General features: G+C 47.3%; 1 protein-coding gene across 1 annotated transcript in view; it reads left to right on the top strand.

Annotated features, from left to right (window-relative positions):
• Positions 1-21,479, top strand: part of DPP6 (dipeptidyl peptidase like 6) — a 646,419-nt gene that overhangs the window by 442,879 nt on the left and 182,061 nt on the right.

The raw sequence follows: 21,479 nt of genomic DNA, 5'->3' as shown, positions 1-21,479 counted from the left end.
TTCTTATTTTGGGGTAACTATAGATTCACACGCGGTTATAAGAAACAAGAGAGATCCCGTACATGTTTTGCCCAGTTTTCCCAAATGGCGACATCTTGCAGAATAGTTGTACAGTATCACAGCCAAGACCCTGGACATCGGATGATCACAGATCTCACGCGGATTTCCTGTGTGTGTGTGTGTGCGTGCATGCGTGCACGTGCATGTGTCTCTGCACAGTCTTACTACATGTGTAGAATTGTGTGATGTCGCCACGGTGAAGATACAAAACACTTCCACCACGAGGACCCCCCTCCCTTCCTCCAGCCTTCCCTGCCCTCCGTCAGCCGTCTCTTGTCCATCTCTATAATTCTGTCATTTCCAGAATGTTCTATAAAGAGAATCACAACATATGTGATCTTTCAAGATTGATGTTTTCCACTTAATTTCCTGGAGCTCCATGCCTGTTATCAGTGTTCGCAGACTGAGGGACCCTCAGTGGCTTGTCCTGTCTGCTGAGTAGCTGTCCTTCCTATGGGTCTAGGGGTTTAATCATTTACCCTTCGGTGGACGCCTGGCTTTCCAGTTTTGAGCTATTACCAATGAAACTGCTCTGAACATGCCTGTACAGGTTTTTCTGTGGATATAAGTTGTCATTTCTCTGGCGTTGATAGCCAAGAATTCAGTGACTGGATCATATAATGAAAGGATGTTTCATTTTTTAAAGAAACTGCCACCCTTTTCCAGTGAGGCCGTACCACGTTAAATTCTCACCAACAATTCAAGAGGGACTCAATTTCTCCACATCCTCACCAGCATTTGGTGGTGTCATTATTTTATATTTTAGCCGTTCTGCTAGGTATATTGTGAAACTTTTTAAATCATACCTGAAGGTTTTGTTTTTTGCTGCCCGTAAGCCAGGGAGTAAGGACTGCGGGTGCGGTAGACCTTATTTGATAGAGGAAGTGAGGGGCTCAAATGAGCAGACGCGTATTTCAGGCCACGAGGCTAACCAGCGGTCTGTCAAGAACCCTCTGTTCCCGACTCCTTGTTTTATGTGCTTCCCATTAGCCCAGCTTCTAACAGAGAGCAAACTCCGTTATTCCTAAAGTTGTGATGACGGGCAGCCCTGCCCCACACCTTCTACGTTGATGTTAGAACATCACACACACGCAGAGGCTGCACGGCTGCCCGTCCGTCGGCAGGAGAGGAACACCACCAGGCACCTGCATCCCAGCTCTGCGTGCCGTGTACGCAGGGAAAACACTTCTGTTCTCTTTATGTCCTTTCCATTAAGTGGGATCTTCAAAGCCACTTTCCAGCTGTAGATGCCCTCTCTGCCTCCCTCTTCCTGGATCATGTCATGATCCCAGGGTCCTGGGATGGAGTCCCAAGACAGGCTCCCTGCTCAGAGGGGGGCCTGCTTCTCCTTCTCCCTCTGCTACTCCTCCTGTTCTCACGCTCTCTAGCGCTCTCTCTCTCTATGTCAAATAAATAAATAAAATCTTTAAAAGAAGTAGGGCTCACACAGAGTTAGCTTGGGTCACTTGGCTCCTTTAACTAGTCTTGTTCTCTTTGTTTATAATTTTCCTTTTTTCAAGTCAGTTTAGTTATGGGAAGAGTTGGAGTCTGTCTGAACCCGATGGTGCTGGCGTGAGCCTGCGGCATTGGGAGGGAGACGGAGGAAGGTGGTGTCCGTTCTCTGTGGGTTCTTTCTCCTCCAGCAAACACTGCGGCAGCTTTTTCTCAGTCAGAACTCACATGTGAGGGAAACACGTTTATACTCAGTACAGACCAGTGTGCCTTGTTTTAAATGGTTTATTGGGTTTATGGCTCTGCTCTCTTCTCTCTGACAAAAATGTCTACGTTTCCTGGAAAAACATGTTCTTCTGGACTGTCTGGGCATTCCTTTATTGCATGTGCTTAAAATAGCATCAGGAGCAAAGCAGTAGAAACTTGAAGTGAAATTGCCCTGGGAGTGAATGTAAAATGTTAAGATTTCCTTTAATTGAAGCGTTCTGAGATGTTAGCATTAACGTCTAGGCCACGTTCATTAGCCAACCAAGCAGAGGGGAGATGAGGGAGACCTTAGCAGCTCTGGGTCATTTCTGTTAGATGTTCACTGAGGACTTGCTGTTGATCAAAAATTACAAAATGGGTGAAACGTGTCCAGTACTGTCTCTCAGCTCCCCTATCTACCTGCCGACTTTGCACAAGTCAAGCTCCCAAGAATGACCCTGTTTCCTCATCCGCGACATGAAGACAAGAATTCACTTCCCTTGTGCTTGAGGTTTTCCTGGGCAAATACAGGGAGAGCTACAAGTAGAGGATTTCATACACAGGGTCTGTCTCAGGCTCCACGGGCAGGCAGAGGTCCCATGTGGATGGAAAGTCACTGGTGAGCGGCTGGAGTGTGCGTTTTCTTGGGGCCTTTTGACTTTTCTGTACAAGAAAATTTGCAGTGAGGCATACGGGACTGGACATCTGGAGGAATCCGTTCTTGCCCATCTTTATCATTAATAGATTTCTGGGACCAGACACCAGAGCCAAATAGCTTCTTCATTTGTAAAATGAGAACAGTGGGCAGGTGACCCCCGTAACTCTACCATGTTAGCAATTTTACATACTTTGTGAATGATGATAAGCATGCCATCTCTAACAGCAAAACCAAACAACAACAACAAAAACTCAAAAAACAAAGACACTCTAGAGCCCGCCAAAGCATAGCTCGTATACCAACTCCTACATTAACAAAATCCCCTTTCCTTAGATTTATTAGTAATTCCGGATTGCATTTCAGTTTCTATCTAAATGACAATTATTGATTACATAATGAATTTTAAAATATTAAAATCTGTTCTCTTCCTCCAGTTTTTCTTACTGTAGTAAATACATGCATTTATCATTTTACCCCTTTGTGTCAATTCTGCGGCATTGAGAGCACTCACAGGGCTGTGTGCCCATCGCTACGATCTACACCCCAGACTGTTTCATCGCCCCCCACAGAAACTCTGCTTCCACTAAACAGAACCTTCTGTGCCCCCCCCCCCGCTAACCTTTCCTGCTCTCAGCCTCTGTGAATCTGCCTCTTCTAGCGGCTTCGTAGAGACACAGTCATCAGCTTCTTGCCCTTCTGCTCCTGGCTGATCTCACTCAGCACGGTGTGTTCCCCTCCAGATTTCAGAGAATCTTCTCCCGAAGGAGATTTTGAAAAGGAGAAGTGGGTCACCCCATTCTTGGGTGGCTTTAGGTTCAGCCCCGCAAAGCAGCCCTTGAACTGGGTTTCTTGGGGCCGGGAATCCCGTTGGAAAGCCCGCCTGTCCCCGTGCCATGGGGAGACTCCCGTTCCACGGGACGCCAGCTGTTCCCGTCACCGGAGGCCTCAGGGTTTGACCATCCGCCTCTCAGTGAACCCCTCAGGTACTCAGTCTGGCTTGGTATCCTTTCAACCAGAAGCTTGTTTTTTTAATTTTTATTTATTTATTTTTAAAGATTTTATTTATTTATTTGTCAGAGAAAGAGAACACACAAGCAGGGGGAGCAGCAGAGGGAGAAGCAAACTCCCTGCTGAGCAGGGAGCCCGACATGGGGCTCGATCCCAGGACCCTGGGATCATGACCTGAGCCAAAGGCAGATGCTCCACTGACTGAGCCACCCAGGCGCCCTGTCCACCAGGGGCTTTAAATGATTGTGAGCATGAACTACTTCCCGGGTGGTTGGTGTCTATGAAGCCAGTTCTCAGTCCCGCCCTTTAGAGACGGATTCAGCAGGTCTGGGGTAAGACTTAGGAACCTGGATTTCTAATAACTGAATGGAATGCTCCTGTGTCTTTACGAAGTTGAACACCATCTGCTCCAAGCAGCTCACGGTGGTCCTTGAAACTGTGAGCTTCAGAAAGTTCCGAAACCCCCCTTCATTTTTTTTTTTAATTCTTAAATGTTTAAAATTTTATTTATTTATTTATCTGTTACTGATGTACAGTTGACATAGAGTGTCACATTAGCTCACGGGCAGGACACAGGGATTTGACAACTCTGCAGATGACGTGGTGCTCCCCATCTGGCCTCACCAGGGGATTGTGGGATTCCTGACGGCATTCCCTCCGCTGCCCTTTGCAACTCTGTGACTTAACCATCTTGTCACCTGGAGTCTGTGCTGCTTAGTCCTCTTTATCTGTTTTGCTCATCCCCCACCCTTCTTCCCGCTCACAACCACCAGTTTGCTCTCCGTGTTTAAAGCTCTGGTTTTTGTTTGTTCATTTTTTTGTTTTTTACAGTCCACCTATGAGTGAGATCATGTGATATTTGCCTTCCTCTGTCTGACTTATTCACTTAGCATAATACTCTCTGGGTCCATCCATGTTGTTGGAAATGGCAAGATGCCTTTCTCATGGCTGAGTCGTATTCTATTGTACACACACACACACACACACACCATCTTTATCCTTTTGTCTACCGATGGACACCAGCATTGCTTCCATATCTTGGCTACTGTAAATAGTGCTACAGTAAACACTGGGGTGCATGTATCTTTTAGAGTAGGGGTTTTGTTTTCTTTGGATAAATACCCAATAGTGGAATTACTGGATCATATGGTATTTCTATTCTTAATTTTTTGAGCAACCTTCCTATTTTTAATTTTTTGAGCAAGTATTTCCAGAGCGTCTGCACCTGCTTGCATTCCCACCAGCAGGGCACAGGGTTCCTTTTTCTCCACATCGTCGCCAACACCTGTTATTTCTTGTCTTTCTGATATTGGCCACGCTGACAGGTGTGAGGTGGTGTCGCGCGGTGGTTCTGATCTGCATGTCCCTGATGGTGAGTGATGATGAGCGTCTTTTCATGCGTCTGCCGGCCGGCTGGGTGTTGTCCTTGGGAAAATGTCTGCTCAGGTCCTCTTCCCGTTTTTAAATTAGATTGGGTTTTGGGTTTTTTTGTGGGTATGTGTTGAGTTGTATAAGTTCTTTCTATATTTTGGATACTAACCTTTTATAAGGCATGTCATTTGCAAATGTCTTCTCCTATCCCGTAGGTTGCCTTTTTGTTTTGGTGACTGTTTCCTTCGCTGTCCAGAAGCTTTTTATTTCAGTGTAGCCCCAGTAGTTTTTTTTTTTTTGCTTTTGTTTCTCTTGCCTCGGGAGACAGACCCATAAATATGTTGCGATCGCCAGTGTCTGAGAAATGATGGCCTATGTTTTCTTTGAAGAGTTTTATGGTTTCAGTTCTCAAATTTAGGTTCTTTCATCCATTTTGAGCTTATTTTTGTGTATGGTGTATGAAAGCGGTCCAGTTTCATTCTTTTGCATGTTGCTGCCCAGTTTTCTCAACACCATTTGTTGAAGAGACTTTTCCTCATTGCATGTTCTTGCCTCCTTTATCATAGATTAATTGACCATAAACACACAAGTTGATTTTTGGGCTCCATATGTCTCTTTTTCTGCCAGTACCATTCTTTGTTGCTTACTACAGCTTTGTAGTATATCTTGAAATCTGGGATTATGATATCTCCAGTTTTGTTCTTCTTTTCAAGAGTCCTTTGGCCACTCAAGATCTTTTGGGGTTCCATACAAATTTGAGGATTGTTTGCTCTAGTTCGATGATAAATGCTGTTGGCATTTTGATAGGGATTGCATTATGTTTGTCAATTGTTTTGGGTAGTGTAGACACTTTAACAGTATTTGTTTTTCTAATCCCTGAGCATGGATTATCTTTCCATTTGTTTGTGTCATCTTGTTTCTTTCCTCAGTGTTTTATAGTTTTCCGATCTTTCATCTTTCATCAAGATCTTTCATCTCCTTGGTCAAATTTTTCCCGAGGTATTGTCCATGAAATGGTGAGTTTAAGAAAGTTCCAAACTCCCCTTTATTTTTGAATTGAAAGAAGGGGGGACCAAACAGCCTTAGAGAGAGTCTGAATGCCAACACACAGAGGTGAGTGTTGGGGAGGGAAGGAGATGGTGGAGAGAATCTGCTTGTCTGTGACTCTTACACAAGAGTAGATCCCCCAGGGTGACCCCAAGAATCCTTCCTTCAAATATAAGTTGGTTCTTTTATCTAGAACCAGGTCCAACTTAGTAAACATAGTAAATACAAACAAAAGAAGAAAATAAGCTTAAACAGATGAAACTCAGTCTCTACCTACCTGAGGCATGGCCCTGTTCCCCTTGAGATAAGCACACAGCAGAGAACATTCCAGAATGGACTCTAGACTATAAATTCCATCATATTCAAAAGAAGCAAACCCATAAATTTCTTAATTTTATATTCCTAAAAATAGTAGTTCAAGTTAAAAATCCTTAATTTTTAGCAAAAAGAAAACACAGCTGCAAGTTGGAGTCCTTGGGACTCTTAGGAAAGTATTCTGTGTACTCGTACACAGCATGTGTTGTTCCTCTGATAGATTGTGTTCAGTCTGATTTTTAAGGAGGCCACTGACTCAGCCCGTGGCATGAAGCACACCTGTCCCTCACCTGGGGACTTGGACAGAGGACCCAGCACTGTGGTTTTGGAGAGAACAGTCCTGCTGGGAGGGCAGAGGGGGCAGGAGGCAGGAGGCAGGCTCTTCATCGTCTCTACATGGATCTTACTCCATCCCGTGGCCCATATTAGAAGTGGAGGCATTTTCTCTGGAAATCCAAAATGCATTTGCTGGTGATTGTTGTCTCGCGTCGTCAGGAACCCTGGAATTGTGGTGTCGTTTTCTAGTCATAGTACCATCTCCAACTTATGGATAGAAATGAACTTTTAGGTTCGCGCAGTCTGATTGTAGAAATAACGTTGTATCCGACGGTCAGGAACGTCAGGCCTCTAAGCGAGGACTTGCTGCCCGGCACTGACATCAGCCCTGGGGCTCTGCTTTCGCTGCCAGTCTCAGAAAGGTGTCAGCGGGCTCCACGCCCCAGCACAACCCTCGCCTGCCGGGGACTGCTCGGTGAACGTTTATTGGATGGATGGGCAGATGTATGTGTCAGCAGTAAGTGAGTCGGTAAGGCCGGTGCTGCTTGCTTGAGAATCATCAGTGTGTCCAGTAATGGAAGCTCAGAGAGCGCGTGAATCCTTCTGGTCAGGAGAGTGAAGAAACGGTCCAGGCTCTGCACTAGCGGAAGATGGTTTGTGGAAGGAAGAGGGTACGGGAGCTGGCAAATGAGGAAGACAGAAGCTCCTCCGGTGACTGACAAATGGGGGGAAAAAGCGGCCCCCAGGGGCTCCCGAGAGGAGGGGAGGATCACTGTGAGTGAGCAGAGCTGCAGGCCAGGACTCAGTTTCTCTGTCCCTTTTCTGGGCCGTGGAGTTGCCTGCTTTCTCGTGCTCTTTCCCTTTACCACTGGCGGGTGGCTGCTGGAAGTTTCCAGAAGTTCCAGAAGCTTCTGGAACTATATCCCATGGGAAGGCGCACATTTACGTTCCTCACAAGCAAAAAGGCCCCCAGTGGGGTCTTATGGGGCCTTGTGCCCTTTGCCCTGCGGCACCGGGCGGGATTCTTTGGGATTAGAAAAGGCTTTGCTGAGGCTGAATGGAGATCCTCAGGCCGGGTCTCGGGGAGCCCAGCCCCCTTGCAGGGAGTGATCTGTGACTTTGGTGTACTCTGCCCGTCTCACCCTTCCCTTTTCCTTACTGTTCCACTGATTCTTCTAGAATTTCGAAATGGTAGCACAGAGAAGAGCCTTGGGCACCATCTAGTTGGGCTCTCAGAATACTCTTGTATGACCCCTACATTTTGCTGATGTGGAAACTGAACTCAGAGCGGCCCCACAGTCGATCAGAGCAGGGCCCTCAGACCCCTTGACCGGGGTTCCCATGGCCGCTTCTTGGGGCCTGAGGCCTCAGCACACGCCTGCTCCCTAGCGAATGCTTCTTATACACGATCACATTCTAACTACACTCCAGTCCCCTCAGCTGAGTTCTCTAATGCTCCCCATTTCACGGATGAGGAAACTGAGATGCAGAGCATGTTTGCACGCTGCCCCCTGGTCGCCCCACCAAGCCTGATGCAGCTGGCAGCTAACTCCTCTCAGTGGCATTCATCCTGACCCCAGTATTCCTCACACCCGGGGCAGGTGCCCTCCAGGCTCATGTCCCCAGAGTCTGTCACCCAGCACCTCGTACGCACCTCGTGTGTCTTCAAGTCAGCCTGAGTCTACCTCTGTCCCCTCTCACTGCTTTGTCCCAGGTAGTCACTTCAGTGAAATTCAGGTTTGAGGTGCTACTTCTATCCTTTGATTACACACGAAAACAGAGATCTGCTAGTGAAAAGGATGAAGATTGCAATGTGTGGTTGATAAGGGACCAGCAGAGAAGCTTAGCGTTGTGGATGAAAACTCCTGAACAGCCCAACAGCCTTCTGGGATGCCCTTGACAGCAGAGAGCCAACAGCGAGCGAGATTCAGCCTTTTGGGGTGTGTGTGTGTGTGTGTGTGTGTGTGTGTGTGGAGATGTGTGGAGATGCAGCAGCATCGAACGTCGTACTCAGAGTGGGTAGCATGTCCCCACTGCACGTTAGAATCACTCACTCAGCAGCAGTCTCAAAAATTAGATTCTCTGGTGGTGGGACCTGAGCATCCGTACTTATTAGAAGGTCCCGCATAATTCTAAGTGGAGCCGGGTTTGCAAACCTGGTACCTTGGACAGAGGCCCTCAGTTCCTGAGCTCTCCTCACCCCCCCATCCCCACCCACCCCCGCATCCCGGCCCCGCCTCACCCTGGAAGCAGTTTCCTGTATCTGTGCAGCTTTGTCAAAGTGCAGATTCAAAGCCCCGAGGATTCCGATGCGGGAAATCCCGCGAGGACCCAGCAATCTGCATTTTTAACAAGCGCGCTGGATGATTCCGAGGCACGTGCGTGGTCTCTGGACCACCCCTTGGAGAGCTCTGCTACAGAGCTCGGCTCTCTGAAAGCCTTGGGTTGCCATCTGGTGAGTCCTCAAGAGTTGTACAGGCTAATCAGCTTTAGTATTTTTAGCTCTGGGAAATGCTATACAAAATTCAGCAACACCATCCAAATAGGGAAGGATTCTTCCTTAAACGCTCATTAGAGGACCCGAAGCATATGGCAAATGCGTAGTCGGTGGTGACTGATCACTTTGCGATGTCAGCCGAGTCATAATCACCCGGTATCGGAGCCTCGTGCATCAAAGTGCCACCTCCCTCTTCTCCAACCCCGGTTTAAAATGTGTATGAAGGCAAAACAGACCATGATTCCTCCAGTGTTTTTTTGGAATTGTCAAAAGCAGAAGATATATTTAGGACCCTTTTGTGTAGAACACAAGATTTCAGGACACCCGGAATTGCCAGTTGGGATGGGAGGCGCAGCCACAGTCTTAAAGACGCAAACAGGCTGCACCTTCCCCCCCTGCACTACAGGAATGATCTCAAGGATGCCTTCGCCCTGAACGACTGTTTTCTTCTCTTGGCACTGCCTGTAGAATCTTCTCTGGGTGCTGAAAGCAGTAACTATTGTCTGTCCTCAATCAGAGAGAGCGCACCCCTGTCCACTTGCTCATACTGAACTCACACCTACGTTTGCAACAATCCCTGCTGACATAGAGCCTGTGGGTAAACAGGGGCAGTCAGGGACCACCAGGGGACTCCCTACATTTCTAGAATGGCTAAATCTGGGATACGTGATTTTCATTGCAATCAGTCTTTGTAACGTCTTCTTGATCTGGAATTACCAAATATAACGCCATTGTTACGATATAATCTACCACCCAGGCAGGCGCAGAGAAGGAGCGGTGGCCAATAATCATACCGGGAAAAGAGGCATACACCGTCTTCCCGCACAGGATTGAGCCACACACCAGACAGTGATGTCCCGGGTGATTTTGGTGAATTCCTTTCCGTCCATAATAACAGAGGATGCTTTATTTTTTCTTTATTTTAAATTTTAGTTAGCAAACATACAGTGCAGTACTGGTGTCTGGGTAGAATTCAGTGATTCATCACTCACACACGACACCCAGTGCTCATCACAAGTGCCTCCTTCGTGCCCATTCCCCCCTCTGGCCCATCCCACACCCACCTTCCTCCATCAACCTGCAGCGTGCTCTCAACCCTTAAGACAACACTTACTAAATCAAATAAATACCTTGTTAAGATCACCTACAATTTTCCTTGGAATGTCCGAAACTTTGAAAGCTTCTGAGAGTAGGAAATATCAGGGCACTCATGGATGAAAGTAAAATCTGTTTTGAGAACTGACAAGTGAATGAAAACCCACCCCATCTGTAACCCGCATGTATTAAAAGCCTCTGAGGCTGTTACGAGTCATCACCGTACCCATAACCGGTTGGTCACAGGGCCGTGTCAGTGTGTGCTTTCTAGACCCTGATTTACATCTTCTGACTTGGTGAAAAATGGCCTCCCCAGCCCTGACCTCGTATTTCCTCTTCCTGCCCTGGGATTACCATTTCCTCTCTCACCCGGGCCCTCCGCACGCACCTCAAGTGGTCACGAAGCACCTGCCAACAAGCTCTGGCCTGTGGCATCCCCCTGAGGCTGGGGAAGGAGGCGCGAGCTGTGACGCAAGGACCTCCCTTGTGCAGAGAGGGTGTGTGTCCTCACCAATTCCGGGCACTTGGATCCCTTCTCAGACATGCTCCACACGTCGCTTGTTCTATTTGGTCGTAGACTCATTTACAAGTTCCTTGTTGAATTTCTTCTGCAACAAGGGCCTGGGCTCCCCTAGTTAGACCGAGAAAATAATTTATTATTCTGCCAGCCAGGGGGGAAGCACTCACAAAGCATGGTAACAGGGGAGACCATAGTTCCTGGTGCATCTCTCCACTTTCCTTCGCGTCATATGTGCTAATTCTGGATCAAGAAGACCTCACAGAGACTGCTTAGGATGATAATCACATGGGCCAGATTTAGTCATTCTGGGAATGTAGGGAGGCCCCTGGTGGTCCCTGATTGCCCCTATTTCCTAGCGTCATTCCCGGTGCTGATGGTACGGGTCTTAGCTGATGCTCGCACGGCTTCTTCGAGATAAACGTAGCCAAAGGGCTGGAAAACAAAGCTGGAAGCGGAGCAGTAAGACTCCCCCAGACAACCCCTCCTCTTCCCACCATGAACGCCCATGCCACTGGTCCAGAGGCTCGGAGGGCTGGTTTTGCTCCTGCAATATTCAAGGCCTCTGACATACAAGCAACGGAGAAAGACTGGGAAGGGGGGTTCTCGAGAAATGGGATCCCTGAGGAGACATGCGCCATCTCCAAGGTGGACGATAGGGAGGAGGAGCAAATATGACCTCCCATAAAACCCAGTGAGATGTGCATGGGAACCCCAGTAACACATATGAGAACAGAACCTTCAGGAATGGCCGTGAAATTGAGAATATGAGCCTGGGGAAGTAATGGCGAGGATTAAGAAGCGTGATCCGAAGTGTGGTGCGTGCTCACGGCGGTTTCCACTAGGGCAATGCCCCGAGAGGTCATGCCCAGCTGGTGTGTGCTCCTTGGACTCCAGAGTCTTCTCCGGTCACTTTTATCCCTTCTAACTAGTTGTCTGTCTTACAAAGGGATTGGTTGCAGGGGCCTCTGGGGATTAAGAGTTGTAAATGTGGAGCTAAAATCACTTTGGGTCCAGAATCCTGGATTTCCGACGTAGAGGGATGGATTTCAGCTGCTACAGAAAAGTCTCAGCCAGGTGGCCCCAGGAGAACAAACTCTTGTGGACCAGTCAGGTTGGTCCCCTGATGCCCCCTCCAAAACCCTCATTTCCTCAGAGTTCACAGTCTCTCATGGTTCGTCTCCCCACTCCGATTCCCCCCAACTCCCTTATCCGCTCCATCTCCCCATGTCCTCCGTGTTATTCCTTATGCTCCACAAGTAAGTGAAACCATATGATAATTGACTCTCTCTGCCTGACTTATTTCACTCAGCATAATCTCTTCCAGTCCCATCCATGTTGCTACAAAAGTTGGGTATTCATCCTTTCTGATGGAGGCATCATACTCCATAGTGTATATGGACCACATCTCCCTTATCCATTCGTCCATTGAAGGGCATCTTGGTTCTTTCCACAGTTTGGCGACCATGGCCATTGCTGCTATAAATATTGGGGTACAGATGGCCCTTCTTTTCACTACATCTGTATCTTTGGGGTAAATACCCAGTAGTGCAATTGCAGGGTCATAGGGAAGCTCTATTTTAATTTCTTAAGGAATCTCCACACTGTTTTCCAAAGTGGCTGCACCAACTTGCATTCCCACCAACAGTGTAAGAGGCTTCCCCTTTCTCCACATCCCCTCCAACACACGTTGTTTCCTGTCTTGTTAATTTTGGCCATTCTAACTGCTGTAAGGTGGTATCTCAAAGTGGTTTTAATTTGAATCTCCCTGATGGCTAGTGATGATGAACATTTTTTCATGTGTCTGATAGCCACTTGTCTGACTTTGGAGAAGTGTCTGTTCATGTCTTCTGCCCATTTTTTCATGTGATTATCTGTTTTGTGTGTGTTGAGTTTGAGGAGTTCTTTATAGATCCTGGATATCAGCCCTTTGTACTGTCATTTGCGACTATCTTCTCCCATTCCGTGGGTTGTCTCTTTGTTTTGTTGACTGTTTCCTTTGCTGTGCAGAAGCTTTTGATTGTTTCCTTTCATTTGGAGACGTGTCTTGAAAGAAGTTGCTGTGGCCGATGTTGAAGAGGTTACTGCTATGTTCTCCTCTATGATTCTGACGGATTCCTGCCTCATGTTGAGGTCTTTTATCCATTTCGAATTTATCATTGTGTACAGTGTAAGAGAATGGTGTACTTTCATTCTTCTACATATAGCTATCCAATTTTCCCAGCACCATTCATTGAAGAGACTGTCTTTTTTCCACTGTATATTTTTTCCTGCTTTGTTGAAGATCATTTGACCATAGAGTTGCAGGTCCGTATCTGGGCTCTCTACTCTGTTCCACTGGTCTATCTGTCTGTTTTTATGCCAGTACCATGCTGTCTTGGTGATCATAGCTTAGTAGTAAAACTTGAAATCAGGCAACATGACGCCCCCAGTTTTGTTATTCTTTTTCAACATTTCCCTAGCAATTGGGGGTCTCTTCTGGTTCCATGCAAATTTTAGGATTGTTTGTTCCAGCACTTTGAAAAACACTGGTGGAATTTTGATTGGAATGGCATTGGAAGTGTAGATTGCTCTAGGCAATAAAGACATTTTAACAATGTTTCTTCTTCCAATCCATGAGATCGGAATGCTCTTCCATCTTTTTGTTTCTTTTTCCATATCTTTCATGAGTGTTCTGTAGTATAGAACACTCCTTGGATGTACAGATCCTTTACCTCTTTGGTTGGGTTTATTCCCACGTATCCTATGGTTCTTGGTGCTATAGTAAATGGAGTCAATTCTCTAGTTTCCCTTCCTGTATTTTCATTGTTAGTGTGTAAGAAAGCAACTGATTTCTGTACATTGATTTTGTATCCTGCCACATTACTAAATTGTTGTATGTAATGGGATGTTTTCTTTGATTTTTTTGGTCTTTTCTCCCAGCTTTTTCTTTTTAGTAATTTTAAAAAAATTTTAGATTTTATTTATTTATTTGAGAGAGAACAACAATGAGAGAGAGAGAGAGAGTACAGAAGGAGAGAGAGAAGGAGACTAACCCTAACCCTAATCCTAACTATGATCACTATTTACATTAAACCCCCAGAATTTATTCACCTTATAACTGGAGGTTTATACTTTTTGGCCTTAATGTGATACTTTATATAACAAAAATGTGTGTGTCACCTCGGATCTGTCCAGAAGAAGGGGGTATATTTTGCACACATACATGCACACACGCACACATGTCATTCAGGAAAAACAACAACATAAAACAATTTGGGAAATTCATTGAGCCCTGATTATATAAATAGCAAATTTTGCCTACCATTTTATTAGTTAAGACTATGTGTAGCACTTTATTGAGGTAATATACAAAGCATAAAATTTACTTATGGCAATTACATGTTTTAAACTACATTTAGAAGTAACCCCCCCCCCCAAAAAAAAAGGTTTACTTCAAAAAAGATGGACAGAAGAAAGTACTTAGGAGCAGGGTTGGAGAAAAGAACTGTCAGAATTCGGCTCCCAGCAGTGCCCAGGGTCGTGGGGTCACTCTGGACACTGTTCAGACATGTTACCCGGCTGCTCTGTACATGGGTGGGAAGGGTGACTGGAGCCCTGGATAGGAACCCAGATTCCTTGGTCCCGTGACGTTATGTATCAGGGTACCCCAAGCAGAAACTCCAAGCACCCCGTGAGACTCTCCGCATCAGTGATGTGGTGGGGACACTGGAGAATCTGACAGAAGCAGGCACACGTGTCTAGGGCTGAATGTGTCACCAATATTTGACATTTTAGAGACAGAGTCCACCTCAGTGAATGCAAAAATGTGGACACCACAGTGAATAGTGAAATCACTAGCCACAAATACCAGGGAGACTTGTATGGACCCATGGCCAGTGGAGAAATAGATACCAGGACCCAGGAGCAGGTCGGTAGCTTAAAGGTGAAGAGAAGATGGTAAGTCAGAAACTGAGCAAGCCGTCTTCAGAGTATCCGTGAATATCACGATCAGGGCAAGAGAAGCAGGAAGAAGGCAGGCATCCGTGCCGCAGAAACCGTAATGAACATTTTGTCCTGGACGTGAGCAGGTGTGTGGCCAGCGGACCGTAGAGGAAGGCCGTGGGTGGATGAACCAGGAGATGGGCTGTGGTGAGCAACGAGGTCATCTGGAGCCACAGGCTCAGAGGAAACAGGGCTGCGTTGACGTGTGCAGGTCCTGGGGAGCTCTGGACTTTCCCTCCCCTCCTGGAGCTCTCTTCCCTGGCCCTGCAAGAGCTCCAGGCAGGAGTGGGAGGGAAAGGGGCTGAGGGGAACTGAGAGATTTCCATGGGAATTGACAGACCGATAATTAGAAAACAACAGGACATGTCTGTCATGCGGCTGACCTCAGAAGAAACCAGGTTCTATTTCTACAGTTTTTAGGAAGCTGGATGCCTGGCTTCATATTCTTACCAGTGATGTTCAGAAAGAAACCATCACCCAGCTCAGGACTGATTGCCACTGGAACAGATGCCCGCAGGTCCCTCTCTGGTGCAGACGACCTAGGAAAGGTTTGGTTACTGACAGACCCTCCTACCTAAATGAGAAAATGGACAGGAAGGGAGATTGCATTGCAAGTCTCTGTTAGGGGTTGATGAGAGCCCTGGATACGGTTGTGATCCCGCCCCCCATGACAGCATCGCCATCCACAATCTGGTTCTTCCAGAGAGAACCAAGAACAGGTGGAAGAGCACACCTTCTCCATTCTGCATTTATTTCCTCAGATACAAACAAACAAACAAACAAAACCACAGTTTTTTTAGTGAAAGATCAATGACTAAAAAATGTGGGTTTATTCCGTCTGGGACCTGATGTTCTAAGTGCATTGATTAAGTAGCCCGTGTGGGCAGGCGGCATTAGCGTGACCTCCTTGTACGTAACGATGTGGCTAGACAGTGTGGTTTTTCGTTAGTTGCGTGCTGACCACCACACATAACATCTCAGATGGCCGTGACTATGTTTTCATGCATCAAAGGAACCGTATGCTAGGAGCGATGAATGCCGTATAAGCTCTTGGCCTTGAAAGGGAAGTTCTCCGGCGTTAGAAGCAGCACAACCATGCAGAGCACTCGTGGGAACATAGATTTGGGGTCTGCTCCATGTTCTGCGGTTCAGTAGGAAGATTTGTGTTTCTAACAAGGTCCCGGGCACTGTCGATGCGGACGGGGATCATACCTGGGGTAGAAGGTCCCGAGGATCGCTGCGATGAAGAGTAAAAAAACCAGATGTCTTCAAACCACAGAGAGTTCTCCCAGCTCTGGCAGCCAGAAGTCTGAAATCAGGTGCGTGCAGGGCCCTGACCCTCTGACACCTGCAAAGGGGAAGCCTTCCTCGCCTCTTCCTGCTGCCCGTGGCGGCGGCGGGCAGTCCTTGCCGTCCCTTGGCCTCTGGGCCCATCAGCCAATTCTTCAATCCCACGGTGCTCTCCCTGGGTCTTTTCAGTCTGGCCTCTGTGTGTGTCTGTCTCTTGGTCCAAATTTCCTCTTTCGGTCCTAGTCGTGTTGGTTGAGTTCTCCACTCCTGATGACCTTATTCTAGCTAGATTACTTCCGTTAAGACCCGGTTTCCATATAAGGTAAAAGTCTAAGGTTAAGATTTAACATGAAATTTGGGGAGAGGGCACATAATTCAACCCATAACACCTGGAGGACCCCTGCCAAATAAGCACTCAACATCCTTTGCCCATGGCATATAGTAGGACAGTGAGACGTACGTTTTACATCTTGAGCTGGTGTTCAGATACCCATACAGAACTAAAAACATCACAAAATAACACTCGTAGTATGTGTTATACACTTGTAGTGTGTGTTATTACACTCCAGTGTGTTATACACCCTAATAAGGTGTGTTCTAGTTCCTTTTTTAAAATGACCCATTGCATTGACTCTATGACCCAGAGACTGACAAACATTTACCATCAATATCGTATACAGTAGAGCCCCATGAAGTATTTATTGAAAGTATAAGTTAATATTAGGGACTAGCCCACATCACCAAGTGATGTTTTAAATACAGATGTCATAATTTTAGAGACAAGTCAGTGTTGCTGAGTATTTTTAACCAGACCGTCCTTGCAAAGCCAGCACCTTCGGGGACACTGTCCACCCATTCACAAAGGCAGCACAGCCCTGTCGCGGAGCCCGAGACCAGCTCCTCTGGGAGCACCCTGAGTCCTGGCTGTTTGGAGGGTCTCCGGCCACCTGCTGCAGACCCTGCCCCTGTGGTTAGTGCCCCGAGCCACGTCTGAGCCACTCTCAGCACAAAGTAGACTCCGGGCACCCACACACTGTGGCCCTCGGGCCCCAGCTCACAGCTCGGCCGCCCTAGAAGCCCATGGGACTGAGTTCTTCGTGCCTCCCTCCAGGCTGGAGAGTCCTGCTGGGAGCCTTGTCTCAGCACCAAACCTTGTCCTGACAGTGGACTCTGTTGACCTTCTTTGCCATGTACTTCTTGAGAAATGAGCAACGAGGGGCTGAGCTGGGCAAGTTATAAATAGCCATTGACTCTCAGTCCATTAATTCCTGTCCCATATGTGCTGATAAGACTTGTGCAAACAAAGGGGTGCCCGGGTGGCTCAGTCAGTTAAGCCTCTGCCTTTGGTTCAGGTCATGATGTCAGGGTCCTGGGATGGAGCCCCACATCGAGCTCCCTGCTCGGCGGGAAGTCTGCTTCTCCCTCTCCCTGTGAGTGCTCTCCTTCTCTCTCTCTCTCTCTCTCTCTCTCAAGTGGTTAAATAAAATCTTAAAAACAAAAGACTGTGCAAACAATTATAGTAGCAAATGTGATAAGGAGATGAGAACACTATAGAACACGGCTAAGAGAAGCAGGAGAAGAAAAGGAATTTGCAATAACGAATGCTTCTCATTTCTGTTGTTGGAAGGAGTCCGTGCACTTGACCTTCAGTGTTGGGAGAGGCCAGGGGTCAGGGTCATGACATGGGCTAGGAGAGGCTCTGAAGAAGCCCATGAGTTGCTGTGGGCAGGAGCCTGCCCAGCGCCCAGCAGGGACAGCTCAGCCCGGGTTTGCTGGACACAAGCATACTTGGTTTGCCCCCGTCACCTCATTTTGGTTCTCCCTTCTTCCCATTTTCTCCCCATCCCCAGAACCTACTTAGGATTCTGAGCTCTTCTCTGAGGCCTTTATTTCGACTGGCTGACTGCTGGTCCCCTCAGCAGGTTGGCAAAGGGTGGCCCTGGGGTTAATCTTCTCAGTCCTTCCCGTCCCGCTACTGTTCTCTTCAGGATCCATCCCTCAGGAGAACCTTCTGGCTAGTGAAGACATGATGCTGTGCAGTGGGAGAAGCTTCCTGACCAGCCTCTTAGAGTGGAAACAATTTTAAGCTAAATATGGAAAGACACTAGTGTCCCAGTTCTCTTCCTTTGGCAGCATGTGACCTGGGACAAATCACCTTGTCTCTTGGAACCTCCAGTTCTTCATCGGAAAGGTGAAGAGAAGCCGCTCTGTCCCCAGGAGCAGTTGTTGGGAGGGTCCAATGAAAGGGTCTAGAAGAACCTTGTAGATCTCTAAAGACTTCCACAACGTAAATAGGATTTCTTTATTTTTCACCTTGGAGAGCCTCAAGTCTGGTCCTACAGGCAGTGTGTCTGAGGGGAAAGGGGAGACAGTACACGGAGAAAGAAAAAAACGAGATGTTGTGTTTTCAAGCGAAATCAGGAGTAAGTCAGCAGAAAGGCCTGTCAGAAGACAAAACAGAAAACAGGGTGAAGGAGGACACGGGCTGCTGGGCCCGGGAGGGGGTCAAGCCCCTGTTTCTTTGTGAGTGACCCCAGAGAAGATGCAGGTGTGACAGAGGTCAGGAGGACCCCACGCACGCCGGTGTGCACCCCTGAAAACCAACGCGGAAGGAGGTTCTCACGCATCGCTTCCTCTGACTCTCGCTGACGGCACTGGGATGGGCTTCATTTGTTTCCAGAAGACGAGACTCGGACGCGTGGACACGCTCCTTGAATTGAAATGTCCAAGTGGAGACAGAAGGAAATGATTTTTAAAAAGAAGAATCGTACAGCTCTTTCTGGATGTCAGAGTTGCTTTCGAGACGGGTCTTTGGAAACATAATTAGACTCACAGCTGGGATTTCGACTGTTTGTCTGTCTCTGAAGTGGAAGATGTGTGTGTAGATGGAGCCTCCCTTTTAACCAGATTCTTTTATACTCACGTTTTCGCCGTAACTCTCAGCTGAAAAGCGTCCTATACGGGGAACACAGGATGACAGAAACATCGTCCATTAATAAGTTAGATAATGGGGACCAGTCACGAAAGAATGACTTAGAGGGAACTGGGAGGGGGCGTGTGCGGACAGCAGAACCAGACCCTTGAGACAACGCCTTCAAGGGGACAGCAACGTCTCTTCTCTCTTAAATTTAAAAAAGTTTTGTGGAGGAGGAAAAAGATAGAGATACAAATACTGAATCCTAAGACTTTTTCATTACTTTTATATTTTGAAACTGACAACTATGTCTCCTGTGTTTTCAGTCTTACCTGGATGGTTACACAGAAGTGTGAGTTCAGGTTGTGGGGAAGGAAAGGCTGGCAGCCGGAGGAAAACCAGGAACCTCTTGTTCCCATTTCCTACTATTTGTCTTCTGCTGTACAAGCTCGGTATCTTTACTTTTCACTAAACACGTTGGTGGTACCCAGTCATCTAGAAAACATGTTTAAAAATCATTATAACAGGGGGTTTGACTTCAGGGAAGTGGTATACAGTGAGCTGGTGAGGTGTGTGGAAATGTGTGCCAGGTGTCCTCATCAGAATATGGGCTGATTGGAACCTCCTGCTTGAGGCAAGAAGCCTTCTGGAAAGACTGGTTTGTGCGGGAAATTTTCCACCGTCACCCGCTCCAGCATCGAGTCTTGTAATTCACTACGCCGTTGTTCATCTGAGCTGGAACAGAGACCGGGAGGAAGCCAGATTCTGTGGCAAGATGCCGGGTCTCTGGGGCAAGGCCCGATGAAATACACGGATGAAACGGAAGGTGGGAAATCAAGCAGAGGCTTATGGGGGTGTGGAGAGACGGATGAAGGGCGCACTTGCCGTGACGCGCGCCGAGTGACATATGGAACCGCTGAGTCGCTGTATTGTACTCTTGAAACTAATACAACACTGTGTGTTAAATATACTGGAATTAAAAGAGCCATAAAACAGGCAAAAACAGAAAAAAATCAAGCAGAGGCTGACCCTGGCCTGAGACGAGAGGTCTACAGCATCCTGGGAAGGAGGCAGTGCGGACGCTGTGTGCGGGAGGGACGTGTATGACTCCCCTCGCAGCGAGGAACATGTCAGGCTTGAACTCCCCGGGCTCAGCCAGGCTCAGGCAGCTGCGAGCTGCACCCAGGTGCCGTGAAATTTAGTCCCAGCCAGAGCTGAGAGAGGGCAGGGCAGGGGGCAGCAGAGCTGGCTGGGAGCTTGAGGAACTCTCTGAAAGGGACGGAATCTTACCGGTCACCCAGGCCCGTCTCACTTGGCCCCGCATTCTCCCTGATGCTCTGGTGAACTTGGCTTTCCTACTTTTTTTTTTTTTTTATGAAGATCTTTATTTTAATTTTTCATAGCAAATTAGAGGTTTAAATATTTATCAAATCATTGAACTTTTCCTTTGTCAACTTTCCAATTGCATTTCTTTCTTTTTTTTTTTAATTTAATTTATTTTCAGCGTAACAGTATTCATTGTTTTTGCACCACACCCAGTGCTCCATGCAATACGTGCCCTCTCTAATACCCACCACCTGGTTCCCCCAACCTCCCACCCCCGCCCCTTCAAACCCCTCAGATTGTTTTTCAGAGTCCATAGTCTCTCATGGTTCACCTCCCCTTCCAATTTCCCTCAACTCCCTTCTCCTAACTTCCCTTGGCTTTCCTACTTTTGCTAACATGGGCTGGTAAGCCCTTTCGGTGCTAGATACCTTTGATTACCAAAAGTTAGCATTGTTGGTCCTTACAATGTGTACTTGTCAATGTTATTTTTGCCCTTGGAGCAAATGGGAACAGACCTGCTCCCGCTTACTCATGAAGCTCTTTAAAACCTTAAAGATAGCCTTCCATCTCCCCCAAGCCTCTCCTCCAGGCAGCCCACCTGCCTTCATTCCAGATGACTCACAACAAGCAGCTTTCCTCCCCGACTCCAGCCAACCTGGTCATATTCTCATCTTTCTAAAATATTTTGGCTTATTGGTCTTACTCCTTAGGGAAAAAAAAGTGACACCTTCAACTGGGCTCAGTTCTCCCAATTTAAGGGGAAGAATTTCTAGACCAGATACTCATAATTTCTTCCCCGAAAGACCTTACAGACTGGTTGGCTCTTGTCTCAGCCACACTATAAAAAAATGTGCTCGTTTATTTATTTGTTTTTTTTAATTCAATGAAGGGCCCAGATGGAATTCTCAAGGAAGACTTTGCCCTGAAGTCCCACCTGATAACTGGCTGCTCCGCAGAGCGAATCTTGGAGGGCTTCTTGGAAGCCCAGCAGCTGCCACCTAGTGGGGAAACTAGGGTAACGGATCAGGATAATGGATGGGGTTCAGTATAGGAGCCAAGATGGCAGGTTTGCTTGGAAGAATGTATCAAGACCAAGATTTAGGAACATGCAATGTAAATGCAGAAATTCTTGAAGTATTTTTGAAAAAATGGGGCATGTGCTTCCTCAGCCCTCTTCTCCCCATATCAACTCAAAGCAGGGGTTGGGGAGGGGCACTTGGGTTCCAAGTTCCTTGCTTGATCTCCACAGCCTTCTTTAAAGTGACCAGGACACGAGGAGACTGTGGGGCGTGTTGGGTATGTCTGTTACCTCGACCGTGAGCCTGATATCCCTGGTGTTCACATAAGTTCAAACTCATCAAATTGTACACAACTGATAGTTCCGTTCTTTCTACGTCAGTGATACCTCCGGAAAGCTGTTTTT

This window comes from Lontra canadensis, unplaced genomic scaffold (assembly GCF_010015895.1).
Source record: "Lontra canadensis isolate GAN:19392208 unplaced genomic scaffold, GSC_riverotter_1.0 scaffold111, whole genome shotgun sequence".
NCBI lineage: Eukaryota > Metazoa > Chordata > Mammalia > Carnivora > Mustelidae > Lontra > Lontra canadensis.
The sequence above is the reverse complement of the archived record's forward strand: the minus strand, read 5'-3'. Positions and strand labels throughout refer to the sequence as shown.